Source organism: Mus caroli, unplaced genomic scaffold (assembly GCF_978045245.1).
Source record: "Mus caroli unplaced genomic scaffold, Mus_caroli_1 scaffold_10, whole genome shotgun sequence".
Lineage (NCBI taxonomy): Eukaryota > Metazoa > Chordata > Mammalia > Rodentia > Muridae > Mus > Mus caroli.
This window is the reverse complement of record NW_028227265.1, coordinates 104663354-104676380: the sequence shown is the minus strand read 5'-3', so window position 1 is coordinate 104676380 and position 13027 is coordinate 104663354.

Genomic DNA, 13027 nt, shown 5'->3' with positions numbered 1-13027 from the left:
TACAGTCTGGGCTTGGCTGATCTGAGAGGCAGAATCCAGGCAGGATTTGGTTAGTGACTGAGTAGGGGATTTATATTGCAGAGATTAGCATTCCTAGTTGATTTCTTTGATCGAGTAGTGAGTAGCGCAAGGCTAGAGACTTTAACTGGATTCTTGAGTCCCTTGGCAGTTCCTACTGCGCTGGGTGCCTGGGGAACACTCTGAGGAAATGAAGAAGGAAACAAGAGCACAGAGGAAGGTCAGAAAGTCCATGCTAGCCACCAGGATTATGAGCAACATACACGCGCACGCGCACACTGGCAAGCTGGCCCGCTAGGGTACCAATGCATCTGGGGGCGGGCAGAGGGCAACAGTTCAGGCAGGAAGGATTACACTCCGAAGCCGCTTCTTCTGTTCCTGAGCAGCCTCAGATGCAAGCAGAAATCAAGCATACAGAGCCTGTCAGCCTCACTCAGAAACACAGCAAGGCTGTAAATCAGGGATAGGAAGAAGCTGTCTCGAGGTTTTCCTGCCCGGCCAGACAGAGACACGGGACTGCCAGGGTTCCAGACTCGGAAAACCAAGTCTGTGGATGGGTTCTTTGGAGGCAGGAACTATGGAGGTCCTGAGCTGGGGTCCCACTGTCTCCTCCTAACCTGCCTCTTAGAAGCAGCCTCCCTTCCCTGAAGGCTCCTAAGTGATGGATCTCCTGGGCCAAGCTGGCCAAGGCTAGTTACTCAATAGCTGCTGCTTTAGGCACTGCCTAAGAGGCTGTGAGACTGCGCAAGGGGAATTTTCCACTGCCAGGTTCCATTCAGCTCAGGCTACAGACTTGACTGTTTACAGAGAACAGGAAGGTGCAGCCACCCCCAGGGCACAGTCTAGGGTGGAACATGAGGGTAGGTAACTGGGAGGTCTTGTGTGCCCTGGCCCTGGCTGCTGTCCCTGGAAGTGCTGGGGTTCTTAGGAGGCACTGTACCAGGAGAGGAGCAGGGTGCTGAGGGTACCAGCGCATGAAAAGCCAGAGTGTGGCTGTCCTGCCTCCCTTTCCCTCCCTCCCTCCTTCAGATGCTCCCTTGACTGGGACTGAGAGATGCCCGCGTGGGTGAGTGCTCCTCTTTCCTGGCGCTGCGCCTCCCTCCTCCCCGGAACTGCCCACGCTCAGCCTCAGCCGCTCTGCCATGCCCTCTGGGTAGTGTTTTTCATTCCAGGCTGGGGATCCGGTGGTGGGAAGCAGGTAGGAAGCCATGTTTAGGGAGTGGGGGGGTTAATGAAAAAATATATATATATAGTGCTTACAGAAAGCCAAATATTGGGTTAGAAGCCAGGAACAGAGAGGGGAACAAACCCAAAGCAAACAGCAGAGGGAAGAAGAAATTCCTACTAAAACAAGCTCTCTATTCATTCCTCCGATCCCAGGTGCAGAGCCTGCAGGGAGAACTCAGACGAAATGTAGGACTTTAAGACCCAAGCTCAGATTCTACAACGCCCACGGGACTAAGAGGTGTGCAACCTCCCCGCACCCCCCCCAAATGTGTCAGTATCTGGTTGGCCATAGCACCCCAAAGGTCATTAAGGTGGCTCTAAAACCCCTCTGGGCGTGAGGAGGAAAAATAAACTAAACTAAACTGTTCCTCATTTGACCCTAAATGAGGAGCACAACCTCGCTGATGGGAGTAGGATTGCGATCTCACAGGTCATAGCAACCTATTCTTCTAGTTCAGCTTAAAGCAAGCAACGTCAGTAGTACCCATCTGTGTCGTGGAATCTGAAAAGAATAGAGTCCTGTACTTAAGGCTGCCTCTTGCCCTCAGCTTGCTAAAGTTTGCTTTGTCTCAGGCCCTTCACAGAGCCAACTTCTAGGCTCTCAACTAGAAACCTCTCAACTCCAGGGATATGCTTCTAGAACCTTCTCAGATCACTTCTAAGATGACAGTTGACCTGAGGGGTGGCGGCCACACTCAGTCTGGCTGACTGGAAAGCTGGGCTATGGGTTTCATTCCAGGCTGGGGACCCCAGTGGAATGCTGACTGATTCTATAACAGGGAGAAGTTCAGGGGTAGATAAAGAGAGTGAGGAGATTAAAAAAAAAAAAATCTCCTCAGCTTCCTGGACACTCAACATGCAGAAGAGGTGGTCTCCGTTTTAGAAGCAGTTGTATATCAGGGTAGTAAAGGACTAGATTCTGGATGACCAGAAGAAAGACTGTCTCCCCGTTGTATCTCTACATCTCTTGACTCTGCTCGACCCTTTCCTTAAGGGTCCCCCACCAAGCACAAGCTTCAGAATCTGGGTACCCCCACATTTATCTGGGTACCTCCACACTTACCAGGGCACAAACATTAACCTGAGGAACCCTGGGGCCAGCCATCTTGTAGGCTGACGTGTTCTAGGCCTAGAGCAGTCCTGTCTGGTTGTTAATTCCCTATCCACCCCTGTCTCTCCAGGCATTAGCTGTCACTGGCAGGGACTCCCAAACACCCACCTTTTGGGTAGGTATGGAACCAAAATCTTGAGAAGAAGACCTGCAGAGCTAGCCACTGACAAAATTGCCAAATAAGATGAATCCTCACGAACTGTCTCCTGTATTGCTTTAAGGTCTGTGGGTTGTGCTACCTTCCATCAGATTTTCAGAAACTAAAAGTTGTCCCTATGTGGATCTAATAACTCACCTCCTATCTCCTGGATTTGCCCTTCCGGTCTTCTCATCACCTTTGCTGCCTTGTGAGCCCTGGGTATGCCTCACCAGAATTAGAGACTTCTCATCCGCGGGAACCTTAAATGACTCTTTCATCCCTTGCTTCCAGGCCTAGCCAGTGCATGGTTTCTAGAGTGTATCTGTCCAAAGTTGTCTCCCTCACTGCATGCAATTTTGTACTAAATGTCTATCACTAAAGGACAGCAATCTGAATGCAATCTGGAGCATTCAAGGGGTTCCCAGACTCACAGTTGACTTGCTTGCTCCCATCTCCCTGGTCCCCCAGTCCTAAGAACGGCATTCCATAAAAAGGCCGCTGGAGTTCAAGGTAAGGTAGAGTAGAGAATCTCTCTCTCTACTCCTGCCACAAAGAAGTGGCGATGCTCAATACATGGTTGGGGTGAAAAGGAAGGTGAGCTTTCTCTGAGGCAAATGGAGGGCAAAGCCCAACACCGCTACAGAGGCTGTGACAAGGGGCTTCTGGGCTCTGTGTTCCCAGAGAAAAGCCAGACATAGAATCACGTTTGAAAAGAGAATGAAGGCCGGGCGTGGTGGCGCACGCCTTTAATCCCAGCACTCAGGAGGCAGAGGCAGGAGGATTTCTGAGTTCAAGGCCAGCCTGGTCTACAAAGTGAGTTCCAGGACAGCCAGGAAACCCTGTCTCGAAACAAACAAACAAAACAAGGAGAGAGAGAGAGAGAGAGAGAGAGAGAGAGAGAGAGAGAGAGAGAGAGAGAGAGAAGGAAAGGGAAAGGGAAAGAGAAAGGGAAGTTAAACACCAAGAGCCTTCTGGAGAAAGATAATGCACTCTCTCTCTCTGTCTCTCTCTTTCTTCAAAACAGGGTTTCTCTGTACAGCTCTGGCTGTCCTGGAGCTCACTCTATGGACCAACCTGCTCTTGAACTCAGAGATCTCCCAGTCTCTGCCTCCAAAATCCTGGGATCAAAGGCATGTGCTACCACCACCAGGCAAATGTTCCCATTCTTACTCTAGCCCCTGTCCGTTACCCAGGAACATTCATTTAGAGAAGCATCTAGGCATTCATTTATGACTAGTGTACATTTTAAATATGTCCATTGTACATTCATAGAAACATTTACTCTTCAAAACAAAAAAGGTTTCCCGGGAGACAGGAGGCTGGAGGAAGATGCAGCGTTGAGATTCTGTGAGCTGGGTAGGATGAGCTAAAGAGGCTGAGAGGATCACAGCCTCACAAAGAGGAAGCCACCTACAAGCTCCACTTCCAGATGGGCACTAGTCTAGCACAGGATGCAGATCCGTGAAACAACATAGGGCTTTATTTCCTGGAATGAGAGGTTAGGAGAGCTTCCAAATAGAAGCAGCCACAAAACTACCAACTGCACCTTCAAGAGAAAAAAAGAAAATACATACATACACACCATACACAACACACACATACGCACACACAAACATGCACACACATAGAGTGTATGTGGGGAGAACTGCCTTTCAAGGTCTACAAATCAAAATTCCAAAATACACACAATGAAGACATGGAACGCTTCCTCGTTAGAGGGTGGTAAAACCATCCACGTCGAGTCTAGCTGACAGTGGTTTACAGAGCAGGGTCGAAAAGGCCTTCACACACATTTCTATCTACACAGCACCAAGACATAGGAAAGGCAGAATAACTGCTGAAAATGTGTAAGAAATATTAAATGGAAACAGGTAGAAATGGACTATGTGGAAAATGTAAAGGGAGAGGGGGCTGCAAAACCAAGAATCCATTGGAAATCTGAGCTGTAAAAATAATCAGTGGTTTTCTTAAAGGTCAGCCTTCAGGTTAAACTTAGACTGTATGCAGCCAAAGACAGAAAAACATTGATAAAACTATCAATTGGAAGACATCATGGAAAAATTCACTCAAAAGACAAATGGAGCACAAAGAAGCCAAGAGGGTTCAGGGTGAAAGACAGGCTATGGCATTAAGTGTGCATTGGGAGATTCAGACTCTCCCCCCGTCCCCCACCAACCCCTTCCAAAAAAGATTTAGAAGCCGGGAAGTGTGGTGACTGCCTCTAGTCCCTGCACTCTGGAAGCAGAAGCAGGTGGAATCTCTGTGAGTTCGAGGCCAGCCTGGTCTACAGTCTGAGTACCAGAACATCCAGGGCTACACAGAGAAACCCTGTCTCAGAAAGAAAGAAAGAAAGAAAGAAAGAAAGAGAGAGAGAGAGAGAGAGAGAGAGAGAGAGAGAGAGAGAGAGAAAGAAAGAAAGAAAGAAAGAAAGAAAGAAAGAAAGAAAGAAAGAAAGAAAGAAAGAAAGAAAGAGAAATTGAGTCCAAGGAAGACTCTAGAAGGAGAAAAAGGTAAAAATAGCCACAAGGTTGTTTTTTGATAAATTTGTTTTTTGTTTATCTGGGTGTTTTGTTTGTTTATCTGTTTACTTTTAGCTTCTCAATTCTTTTACTTTTGTGTGCAGATTTATTTAGGTAGCAAACTGGAGATCAGAGTTACTGACCTCCCAGAGCAAGCAGCAGGTATCCTGGGCAGACATCTGGCTTCTATGGTATAGCTAATCACCCTCCAGGCTACAACGCAAGTGAGATATCTGTAGAGATTCCCTGCCTTTCACTGGTATCTTGATGATAACAGCAATTTCCTGATTCCCTGGACCAAGGACAGTGTAATCTGAAAGTTAGGTTCTCCTTCCCAACTTCCTCTGCAATGTTTCTGTCAGCATCTGGCACTGTTAGAGCCGGGGAGGTGGCTCAATGGGCAAGGCACTTCCTGACAGATGTGAGGACATTGAGTTCATGTAACCAGAACTCATGCTTATACGGACCCGGGCTTGGTCATGAGCTTCTGAAGTCATAATGCTCTGGGAGGCAGAGGCAGGGATATCCTGAGTTAGCCTGGCATACACAGCAGTGAACAGTGAGAGACCCAAGGTGGTCTCAAGGTAGAAAGCAAGGACCTCTGACCCCAACGTGAGTGAGTTTCTTGGCATATTCATGGTGGCACTAACACACACCATATACACATATCACACACAGAATACACACAGAGAAACTTTTTTGTTTTGTTTTGTTTTGTTTTTTGTTTTTTGAGACAGGATTTCTCTGTGTAGCTCTGGCTGTCCTGGAACTCACTCTTAGACCAGGCTGGCCTCGAACTCAGAAATCTGCCAGCCTCTGCCTCCCAAGTGCTGGGATTAAAGGCGTGCTCCATCACCACCCAGCACAGATAAACTTTTTAAAAACAATTAATTTATTTTTATTTTATGTACACTGGTGTGTTGCCTGCATGTATGTCTGTATGAGGGTATCAGATACTGGAGTTACAGACAGTTGTAAACTGCTTTGTTGGTGGCCGGGAATTGAACCCCAGGTCCTCTGGAAGAACAGTCAGTGTTCTTAACCACTGAGCCATCTCTCCAGCCCCCAGACATTTCTTCAAATATGGCTCCCAAGAATTCTTATATTGGAAACAACCCCAAAGTCCTATGTTGGAAGATATTTGGAGGTAAGGGTCAGCCTTTGAGCACAGATGAGATGAAGTGAGGAAAAGCCCCTTGAGGACATGGGTGACCTTATCATCTATGACCCAAACTGGCATGCTTCCTCATTCTCCACGTGTGGAACCCTTGGGTCAGTCATGATGCAGCAACAGGGCCCTTATCTCTGTACATTCTTGAGAAGCTGAGACAGGGAGACTTGCATGTTTCATGATAGTCTAGGAAATGTATAACAAGACCATAATTCAAAGAAAAGAAGAAGCTGGGCGTGGTGGCGCACGCCTTTAATCCCAGCACTCGGGAGGCAGAGGCAGGCGGATTTCTGAGTTCGAGGCCAGCCTGGTCTACAAAGTGAGTGCCAGGACAGCCAGGGCTACACAGAGAAACCCTGTCTCGAAAAACCAAAAAAAAAGAAAAGAAGGAAGAGGTAGGCTGTGGTGTGTCTCCGCAGGAGAATACTTGTCTAGCTCTGTCAGGACCCTGGTTCCATACCCATCCGTATTCTGAGAGGTGAGAGTAGCATGCATTAAGACCAGGCAATGCCTCAGTAGGTAGAGATAGCTGCCTCCTAACCTGACAACCCGTGCTTGATCCCTCAGACCCACAGGTGGAAGGAAAAAACCCATTCTGCTAATTGTCCTTTAACCTCCATATGTACACTATGACGTGTGTGTGCACATGAGCACACACACAGACCTGCACATACATACTCACACAAAATAAATGTAATAAAAAACCCAACATTTTAAGAAGGAAAGTATATTAAGATAGCACACTCTTCTCCTAGAAAGATATTATCTTTCTAGATTTGTCTCTGTTGGTGACTGATAAACACATAAGGGTTATATTTGAAGGTACAATACTTTTTGCAAAAAAAAAATTGTAAAACAATAGAAAGAATATTGAGAAGCTGTACAACTAGCCCAAGACATCCAATTTTCAAATAATAGAATTCTAGAATGAAAACTCAGGAGAAACTAAGGAAAAATAAATCATTAAAGAAATAATCCATGAAATGTTGTCAGAACTAAAGCCATCTATGTGTGGGCTGAAAGAGACCACATAGTACCTAGAATAAAGGAAGCTATTGGACACTGCTATAGTGAAGATGTAATATCCTCCAAAGACCCATACAGGCTTGGTCAACAGTGATATTGCATTGTGGGTAGGAGTATGGGACCTTTAGGAGGTTGGAGGTTGATCCAAGAAAGTCATTGAAGGGAGTCCCAGGACCCCAACTCATCCTGTTTCTGCTATACTACATATTCCACATATAATAATATAATACTTGTAATACAATACGAGCAATCAGGACGCTTTGAACTCCTCAAAAGCTGCCATGTGGGCTGGGGATGTGGCTCATTGATAGTGCTTGCCTACTCAGAGAGAAGCCCTAGAGATGTATAGACAGCCTGTGGTACACAGGCCTGTAATCCCTGCACTCCAGAGGGAGAGACAGGAGGTCCAGCAGTTCAAGGTCATCTTCAGCAACCTGTGGAATTCAAGGGTCTCCTTGTGAGACCCCATAGGAGAACAGCAGAAAACAAAACAAAAAATAAACAAATAAAATAACATTGTGATCTAGAAATAGTGAGACATGGCCTCAATATATATATAAAAATATAATTTCTAACTGGATTTCACACTGGACTAAAATGCTAATCATCTGGAAGGAAGGATAGAGGGATTTTTTTTTTCCAAGTACAAAATGTTTTATCTAAGTATTATCTCTAAGGAAGCTGCAGGGTGTGACACACACAAAAATAAAGAAGCTAACCAAGAAAGAGGAAGTCATGAGATACATAAACTCCTCCACCGGGAAGAGGAGGTGAAAGGGTCGAATGAGTGACCCTTTCACAGGGATCACCTAAGACCATTAGAAAACACAGATATACACATTACAATCTATTCACGGTAGCAAAGTTACAGTTATGAAGTAGCCACAAAAATCATTTTATGTTTGGGGGAACTCACCACAACGTGAGGAACTGTATTAAAGGGCACAGCACCAGGAAGGTTGAGAGAACTTGATGGAGTTTCAGGACAGCCAGACCTACATAGTGAGTCCTTGTCTCACAAATAAATAAATAATAAATGCCAGAAAATTGCTGGTCCTTTTCCAGGAGGGAATTAATAATCAAGACAAGTGTCCAGCAAGTGCCCGACCTATAAGAAGGAAAGAGTTCACACACCATTAGGGAACAAAACTATAGTCTCTACTTAAACACTGCCTACGGCTTTGTTCACATAAAGTTCAGATGAAACAAAATTGACCCCAAAATAGTCAAACCTAACCAAGAGCTATTAAAAATTCTACATTGCTAATCAAGGTATCCGTTCCAGGTGGTTTTAGAAACTTTTCTTTCCTTAAACTTTCAAAGTATAAATAAACACGGTCTTAAACCAATGTTTTCAGTTCCTGTGTTGGATGTTCTCCTAAGTCCTTTTTCTGGTAAGATTTCTCTGTGGGACACAGGAAGCTCCGCCACAGCCCACATTTTTCAGCTATGACAGAACTCCTCTTCACTCCTGTGAGGGATCTGCCCTGTGGCTTTGAGAGACCTAGGACAGTATCCTAGCACCGTGCTCCGAACCCAGCACATTCTGTGGGACATTCCGCCTTCTGAGGTGAGCAGCAGTGGTTTTCTGCATCTCCATCGCTCACTCTTTCCCCACACTAGACTTAATGAGCGACAGAAATTCCTTCTCACCTCCCTGAAGGCCAGAAGGCCAGACCAAGGTGGTGGAGCACTACTTCCCTGAGAGCTGCAGGGGAAACCTGTTCCAGCCAGTTTGTCTTTGCCAAGGCCAGTCCTTGGACTCTCTGCTTTGCATTTCCCTGGCGTCCCTGAGGATGTACCGGAGTCCATATTTTCTTACATTTTTTACTTTTTTTCCTGTGTGTGTTCATGAATGTATATTGCATGAGTATATATGTATATATATATATATATATATATATATATATATGCATGTGTGTGAGCCACATGAACCCAAAAGTCTCTCACGCCCCAGTGTACGTATAAGCAAACATGTACATGTACATTGTACACACACACATGCACACACACATGCACACACACACACACCTTTTTCTTAAAATTTTTTTATTTTGAGACAAGGGTCTCTCTACCTAGTAACCCTGGCTGTATGTAGACCAGGCTGGCCTTGAACTCACAGAGATCAGCCTGCCTCTGCCTCTGAGTGTTGGGATCCAAGGTATGTGCCACTAGGCCTGGCTCCTGCTCACACAATTTTTAAATGTTAAGAAAGAAAAGAAGGAAGAAAGGAAAGAAAGAAAGAAAGAGAGAGAGAAAGAAAGAAAGAAAGAAAGAAAGAAAGAAAGAAAGAAAGAAAGGAAAGGAAAGGAAAGGAAAGGAAAGGAAAGGAAAAAGGAAAGGAAAGGAAAGGAAAGGAAAGGAAAGGAAAGGAAAGGAAAGGAAAGGAAAGGAAAGGAAAGGAAAGGAAAAGAAAAGAAAAGAAAAGAAAAGAAAAGAAAAGAAAAGAAAAGAAAAGAAAAGAAAGATTTCAAATGAAATTGCTTGCCCACTTTCTGCTTTCTCTCGGGCTATACCAACGTGGCACTGAACAGGTTTGGTCACATAGATGAAGTTGAACACTTTAAGAGGTGGCAGAGAAACAGGCGACAGTCCCTGGGCTACCTGACAACAACCCAAAGCACAGTGGGCACAGCAGCCTGGACCACTCTCTGGAAACTGATGAACAATTCTGTCATATTTAATCAGATGGATTTGTGTTCTCTCCCGCATCTTGTGGTCCTAGAAGCTTAGCATTCAGCTTTTGTTTGTTTGTTTGTTTGTTTGTTTGTTTGTTTGTTTTTCGAGACAGGGTTTCTCTGTATAGCCCTGGCTGTCCTGGAACTCACTCTGTAGACCAGGCTGGCCTCGAACTCAGAAATCCGCCTGCCTCTGCCTCCCAAGTGCTGAGAACAAAGGCGTGTGCCACCACGCCCACCTTAGCATTCAGTTTAAGGAACTCAGCTAGCGCACTCCCTTCTGATTATTTACATTTATCTCAGAGTTTGTTGCTTGGTCCACCAGGCGGAAGGATGTGCCCCTGTTCTCCCAGCACTTGGGAGGCTGAGAAAGGCCAGTAAGTTCCATGTCAGCATTGACTACATAGTCAACCTGAGGCCAGCCTGGGCTACGTGAGACACTATTATCAAAATATAAATAAATAAAACAGAAAGGAAAGGAAGTGAGGGAAAGAAGTAAGGAGAGAGGGAGAACGGGAGGGAGGGAATCTATTGAAGTATATTGCCTGTTTCTTTTTCGGTTTGTTTGTTTGTTTGTTTTGAGGCAGGGTCTCACTATATAGCCGTGGCTTGCCTGGAGCTTGCTGTGTAGACCAGACTAACCTCTAACTCAGATCTCCCTGCCTCTGCCTCAGAGTGCTGGGATTAGAGGCATACACAACCATATTCAGCTTTAGTCTCTTTTTCTGTCACTATGATAAAACATTCTGACTAAAAGCAACTCAAAGGATTTATTTGGTTTGTACTTCCAAGTTATATCACATCACTGATGTGATGGTGAGGGCAGGAACCATGCAGGATTTGGGCTTACAGCTCTCAATCATGCTAGACTTCTTATAGAAACCTGCCCAGAGATGCTGCCACCCATAGTGAGCTAGGCCCTCCCACAGCAACCCTCAGTCAAGACCATGTCAGAGTCACAGCCAGAGGCCACTCTTAATCAAATCTTCAATTGAGGTTCCTTCTTCCCAGGTCACTATATTTTGTGTCAAGCTGACAATAGAGGCAGACAGATCTCTGTGACTTTATGGCCAGCCTGGTCTACAGAGTGAGTCCCTGGCTAGCCTATCTCAGAAACAACAAAAATAAATATATAAAATAAAATAAAACTAAGCCAGGCATGGTGGCATATGCCTTTAATCCCAGCATTCAGTAGGCAGAGGCAGGTAGATCTCTGTGAGTTTGAAGCCATCCAGGTCTGCATAGCAAGTTCCAGGCCAATCGGTGTGATGTAGTAGGACACTGTCTTAAAAAAAAAAAAAAGGAAACTGCTAAGTGAATAAACAAAATTCATATAACAAAGAATTGTTTAATCATTAAAAAAAATTAAGGTTAGTCTGATTTATATAGTGAATGCCAGGCGAGCCAGAGCTACATAGGAAGGTAGGTCTCAAAAAAGAAAAGCCCTATCACATGAATACAAGGGAAGGCTGAGTCAGCCACAGGAGCAAGCCAGTAAGCTGCACTCCTCCACAGCCTCTGTCCAGTCCTCCCTCCGAGGCTGACCAGCTGTGGTCTACCTTGGCAACTCTCAGTGATAGTGTGATCAGATTATGTAAGGCAGATAGACACTTTCCTCCCCGAGGGATTTTTGGTCATAGTATTTACTACAATGATAGAAGAAAACAGACTAGGAGCACCTGTGCCCCCAAAGGTTTTTTGTTTTGTTTTTTTTGTTTTGTTTTGTTTTGTTTTAAAGATTTATTTATTTATTATATGTAAGTACACTGTAGCTGTCTTCAGACACTCCAGAAGAGGGCGCCAGACCTCGTTACGGATGGTTGTTAGCCACCATGTGGTTGCTGGGATTTGAACTCTGGACCTTCGGAAGAGCAGTTGGGTGCTCTTACCCACTGAGCCATCTCACCAGCCCCAATAAAGCACTTGTTATGCAAACAGGAAGACCTGAACTTTATCTTAGCATTCACATAAAGTAGTGGGACAGAGTGAGCTGTTCTTGTTATCCCATAAAGACTGAGAAACAGAGACAGCCTTCTTCAGGCTTGGTGCTCTGGTTGAGTCTGTGTGCACCAGGTTCAGAGAGAGACTCTGCCTAAAAAATAATGTGGAGAGAGATGGAAGTTATCCGATATCTACCTCTTGGTTTCTATACCCAGTCATATCACACAAATACATGTGAACATATGTGAATTAACTATCACAGTCCCTCTCTTGTTAACTTGATACCCAGACACATCACTTTGAATCACTTTGAATTGTCCACCCTGGTCCCCTAGGCTCATGGCCATCCCATAATGTAAAATGCATTAATTCAACTTTAAAAGTGACCAGTGTTAGGGCTGGAGAGATGGCTCAGTAGGTAAGAACACTGGTAGATCTTCTAGAGAGCCCAGGTTTGATCCCCAGCACCCACATGGAGGCTCATGATCAGCTGTAAATCCAGTTTCAGGGGATCTAATACCCACTTCTAGCCTCCATCAGGGACCAGGCATGTATATAGTCCAGACACATATGCAAGCAAAACATTTATACACATGAAATTAAATTTTAATCTTTTTCTGTTTTGTTTTGTTTTTGTTTTTTTGAGACAGGGTTTCTCTGTATAGCCCTGGCTGTCCTGGAACTCACTTTGTAAACCAGGCTGGCCTCGAACTCAGAAATCCGCCTGCCTCTGCCTCCCCAGTGCTGGAACTAAAGGCGTTGCCACCATGCCCGACTTTAAATTTAATAAGTCACGTTTTTTGATTACCAACACCATTCAAAAGTCCAAGGTTTATTCTGAGACTAAAGACTCTCATTATGAACGTCGGAAACAACAAAAACACAAGCTAGATACTTCATTATACAATGACACACAAACATCCCCATTCCAAAGGGAGGGACAAGGAGGGAAAATTGTACTAACACAAGACCAAGACCTAGTTAGGAAACTCAGTCAGCAAAGCTCTACATCAGCACCTGTGGCCCTTGGTGGCATCATCTAGGTTTGCACAGCCTTGGGTAGCTCCGCTCCTCCTGTCCAGTCGTCTGCAGCACACACAGCCTCCCTTGGGTGACTCAACTCTGTGCCCGCAACTTCCTGTGATGGATAGCTCACTGCCCTGGCATCGCCAGCACTCTGAGCTACCCATTGCAATT